This window comes from Egretta garzetta, unplaced genomic scaffold, assembly GCF_000687185.1.
Source record: "Egretta garzetta isolate BGI_Z169 unplaced genomic scaffold, ASM68718v1 scaffold856, whole genome shotgun sequence".
NCBI lineage: Eukaryota > Metazoa > Chordata > Aves > Pelecaniformes > Ardeidae > Egretta > Egretta garzetta.
Genome location: NW_009260099.1, coordinates 120213 through 125748, shown reverse-complemented (window position 1 = coordinate 125748; position 5536 = coordinate 120213).

Here is a 5536-nt window from a genome sequence, read left to right as displayed (position 1 = left end):
CTCTGAATGGTCTCAGTGTTTCCCTTCTGAATGAGGTTTAAGTATGAATTGCTGTACAAGAAGTCTCTGTTTCAGTTGTTGCCCTGTTTATCACCCCTTGCCCTTTCCTTTAGGAACAAGAATGGCTGCAAATCTAGATGCTCAGAGTGGCCTGAGGGTCATGACTCAAGACATCTGCCTCCTGTCCTCCCAAAACAGATTCAGGGAAGACTGTGCCGGGGCTGCTGACAGCCAGCAGAGACTGGCTGTGAGCACTCACTGACAGGAAAATCTCACGGGATGGTTTCATGCACTCAAACAAGTTAAAACAAGGGGACAGGATGCATAAACAGTGGTGGAAGCATGCTGCTCCGTGTTTGGCACAAAGGTGAGGCAGGGCTCGGTGCTGGGGGGAGGGTCCACTCAGGTACGGTTCACGGACGTCTTTCTGAAGTGCTGCAAGGAGGATTTCCCTCAGGGAATCCCACAGGATTTCATGCCCCTGGTAGCTCTGCTTCTCGTTGGTTGTGCAAGGTGGTCTCTTTGCAGTGGCCTTACACTTTTGTTTGGGCTTTTCCCACTTTTTGTTTGATGCTGGGCAATGTTCCTCGGCAGAATGATTTTTGCATCTCTCGATGCACTATTGTGATTTGTGTGTATAATTCAGATCCTTTCTGCAGCAGGCATTGCACCTAAGATGTTTGCTAATAATAGATGTGGTTTTCTAATGTAGTTTGTAAATTGTAGGGGATACTGAAGCCTGTTTTAATACCCACTAGATATGTTGGTGTTACAGATGATGTATACAGAAATGTACACTTATTTTTTGGATCACTGCACTTTTTTCACTGCACTTTCACTGCTAATGGCAAAATTGGTATTGAAGTAAGAATAAAAGGAAAAAATAGTAAAAAAAAAAAAGGAATGTGAAACATCCTCAGATGAGCATTTGGTGGGATTTTTAGCTACAGACAAGACAGCAGGAGCTTGGTGGTGCGTTTGCTCAAGCAAGGTGGGACTGGGGCTCAGTTCACTGCCATCAATTACTGTTTCAGGTGGCATGAAACCAGATTGGCCCCAGGCTTGACTGCAAGGTGCATGGAGAGTGAGAAAAGAGCATGGGAAGATGGCTTGTGGTTGTGGCCGTACTTAGATGGATGAAGAGTCTGAATTCTGTTCTGGTTTCAGTGGGGTGTGAGGAGTAGTTGGACATGAGCTGTCCTGTCTGCTGGCCGGGGTGGAGCTGCTTTTCCTGGGTCATTCGCATCTTCTGTCCCACCGTTTCCTTCCCCCTCGCACCTCAAAGGGTGCTTTGGGCAAAAGCAAGGAGGGGTTCATTCTGGAGGTGGGGTGGAGATGGGGAGCGGAAGGAGGGATGCAGAGGATGGAGGTGCAACGTGCCAGCAAGGGAGGTCATCCAAAAGTCAGGGGGGGAGAAGAGGGGAGCAGGAGGCCATGGGGCTGCAGCAGGCATCGACTGCCCCACTCAGCTTTCTACCCAGGGCAGCAGCCCCCATGGGCTAAAAATGCCAAAAAAATTTTGGGATTGTTTTCAAATAATATTTTGTTGTTGTTGTTTGTTTATTTATTGAGCCTTTATTGACCAAACCTAATTTTGCAACCATGTTTAATTTATTTTGAGACTTATTATACATTATAGATAAGCTTTCTTTCTTTCTTTCTTTGGCTTGGCTTATGCTTTTCAAAAACAAATGTTACTTTTGGCAAAACAGCTGCATTAAAGTTGATTGCAGTTTCTCAGCCCTATGTTGCTCTCCAAACACTAAAACAGCCAGTTGGCAGCCTGTGCTATCCTTATATTAATTGCACTCTTAGTAATCCCTGTCACTACCTGAAACCAACCGTGTTCCTGGGCCATCAGTAGCATTTCTGAATGTGTTTCCGTAAACTTTGTGTTCCTGAAATGAGGGCTTGGGCATGTTACAATGGCAGCATGCGACCACTGCTGGTTTGCATTCTTCTGCTGCTCAGTATTGCTGAGGTTAAGGTTTTCTTTGGGTCCAACATTTCACATCATAGCAATACAGCAACATTGTCCGCTTCTGTTGAGCCAGCAAAACTGCATCCTACCGATAGCTTTTCTTCTGTTCTCTTTCAATATTTGAAGGCACGTGTCAGCCCGTATGTGGTCTGTGGCAGCTGAAAGGTATTTCTGAAAGCTGCTCCAACCTGTGTACTTTTTTGCTTTTTACACATGAGGTGCAGCAAGCTCTGAACCTGCTTGTGAGCTCTCCTTGCTGTCCAGAGAGGAGCTAGTTAGGATTCAGGGTCAGGCTTTTGTTTTGTTGTGTTTTTCCAGAGGGCCCTGAGAAGTGGGGGGGTGTGAGATGTGATCTGCAAAGCAGGGCAGGAGCTGAAGGTCTCATGAGTGGCGTTGTCTTTGTGAGCTGAATGCGTGCGGTAGCACTGCGGGCATCAGCAGGGCTGGTGTCATCAGGTCTGCAGGCAGCACGTGAATTGTGGCATGCTGGTCATGCTGCTGGCCGCTTGCCCAGCCGCCAGCCACCCTCTCCTTGCATTTCTGCATCAGTTCTGTGGGATTTCTATTTCAACTGTTATCATAGGGGGTTGGATTTTTTTTCTTCACCCCACTTTACTCATCATCTTAGAGCATAAATAAAATCTGCAATTCTCAGTGAAAGCATCCTTAAAAAGTAATTGTCAGGTTTCATGAACATGGATCATTAGTCTTAAATCTCTTAAATGGTCCCCATCCCACAGGGAGTGATGTGCCAGTCTTCCCTCCCTCAGTGGCTCCTCGTATGCTGGGACACAGCAGTGGCCTGGGCTCGGGAGAGGCGCGATGTCTTGGAGCCCCATGGAGAAATGAGGATGCCAAACCTCCTGCAAAATGGAGTCTCCAGTGGGAAAAGGTGTGTGAGGGGAGGAGACTGATGTGTGTGACTTCAGCACTGAATCTGCACCCTGAGGCTTCTGTGAATGAGAAATAGCGGTGCTTTATAGTCCTTGAAAAAGACAAAAATCAGATCTGTGATACAGCTTAAAAAAAAAAAGTAACAAAAAAAATCTTTCCAAAGAAGTTGTGCCACAGGTCTTTTGTTTGTCTTCTGTACTGAGGATGAATTGCTGTGTGTGTGTATATATATAAAATTAAAACATGAATTTTGACTTGCTTGTGTTCAAGTCCTTCAGATGAAAGAGATGTTGGTCAAAATTGTAAAGATGAAATGAAAAACAAGCTGCCTGGGGAGGGGGAATTCCTTGTTTTGATTGTGCTGAGGCTGAGATGTCTCACCCTCCCCTGTACTCTGCTCACACACGGTCGCGCAAGCACAGCCCCTGGGTGCAGCTTTGCTTGGAGGTGAGGGTCGATGTGCCCGTGCAACGTGTGATTGTGCTGCGTGTCTTCCTTCATATGTGGTTGAATTTCTAGAAATATTCAACAGCACAAACTTGCCACTGTCTTCACCTCGTTGCCGCCTTTGAGGGAAGATATCAAAATGGTGTGTTTCAAGTTTTCTTAACCTTGAAGTTTGAAATTGAGGTGTCCATCCTGATGAGACTGCGATGCTGGGATCCACCTGTAAGTACTGCTTCAGCAAAATATTCAAGCATGTTTCCAAGCCCCATTTATTTTTCCTGAGACTGGGGCATGTTTTACTGGGCTGTGTCCTCGGGAGCTCTGGATAACTGGGTACATATGTCATTTCCCTTTTTACCTCTCTCCTAATGACTGTGTGCATAGTAGTCCAATGCTGCCTCTATCTTTTGGTTGATAACATGAAAAAGAAGACAGAAGGGTGGCACAGTGGTGTCTTGGAGGCAAAAGGAAGACCTTGGGCACCAAACAGGAGTAGTGAGAGCAGCTAGGACCTTTACTGAGGACGGGAAGAAAGAAGGGCTGTTTGGCGCTCTCTGCTTTTCCACTCCTGGCCTTTCTGTCTTGCACTGACCAAGATTTTGGCTGGGAAGCTGGCAGCCACTTGTACAAAAGAAAAGCGAGAAACGTGAGGAGAAAGTTGCCATGTGGCATAACGTGCGATGACAACGTGACATCTAATTGCAGTCATATTGGCTGCTGTACCGTGCTGCTTGTTCCATCTGGCGGCTCTTCAGGTGGAGATCTGACTCAGGCTGTGTCAGAACAGTGCATGGATTTGGAATTCCTTTCTCCCTGCAGCCCATGCTGAGTTAGGTGTGCTGCCTTGCGCTGTCCTATTTTTTTTTTTTTTCTTTCTTGGAAAATGTGCGTAGGGAAGATAACTTGCTTATGATTCTTGGCCTGAGTTAAGTCTTACTGTGAAGCAAATGAAGACACAAAAATGTATCTCGTTGGCAGTGTAACCAAAGCCGTGCCTCGCTGCCACTCCCAGGAACTGCTGCATAGTTGCCTGCTTAGAGTCTTAATTTTCAGGACCATTAATTTAATAAGCATCAGAGAAATTCTCCCATGGGATGCTGCCCGGTAGCAGGGGCGCTTCAGAAGCCTGGCAGGAGCCATAGCCACACATGCGTTCTCCTCATCACAGTGCACGTGCGTCTTACTATCTCTGTCAGGCTGCCACACCACGCAACGTTGGTTACGTGCACTCATTGAAAGATTGAGTCACCGTTTCAGTATAAAACTTAGGGCAGGTAGGTATTTGCTTGGGCTTTTTGCTTGAAGTGATGGAACATGACAACCCCTGCAGCCCAGACAAGTTAGATGGCAGAAATTACATAGCTGCCTGGTGACTTTTTTTTGTCCTGTATGTGCTGGAACAGCTTTAAAACAAAACAGTCTGGAATCCAAGGAATTGCATTAAAATGCCATGAAGTGGCAGCAACACCAAGCTGGCTGACAGAGCCAGGAAAGAATTACAAATATAAGTTTCATCTCCTGGCTAGGAGTGCTTTATTTGCTGATAGTTCCAGTCGAGAGAACATGCAAAGGTTTAGAAAGCAAATACGGATGTGGTAAAGGCAGCCAGCAAAGAATTTAAGTGGAGCATCTGGAATAAAGTACTTAGGTTTGAAGAACTGTGCACTGCAGCGATGTTGAAAATAAATTAAAAGCGGTTTCAGCCTAAATGAAGATAGAAAGCCCTATTTAACTGGGAGTGATCTGGAGTTACGGACTTTCCAGGCATTTGTTCTCTAAGTGTGAGCAGGCTAATTGGCTGAATTTTTATTGCCTGATGACAACTTGTTTGCAAAACGAGTCTCAGTGTCACTTGGTGTCATGTCGGAGCCATGGTCCCATCACACAAGATCACGCTGAGCATCCTACAGCTGCTTCAGCAGGCAGAGCGGACAGGCAGCAAATGAGGTAAACGCAACCACTTCTGTTTCTCAGTGTGGTTCAGGGTGGTTACGCTGGGCTGGAGTTGCTGGGAAGCTGCGCAATCAGTGTTGCGTTCTGAGCACTCCATCTGTAACAAACCTTTATTTACTCAGGAGTTTCCCTGAGTTGGCAAGGCCTGCCCCCCACTCCTTGACGTTTGCCGTTTGTAGATGTTTTGCCCATTGACGTGAATAAAATGGGCTCATTTCCAACTCCTAGAAGAGATGGAATCACTCCAGAGTCAAAATGTTT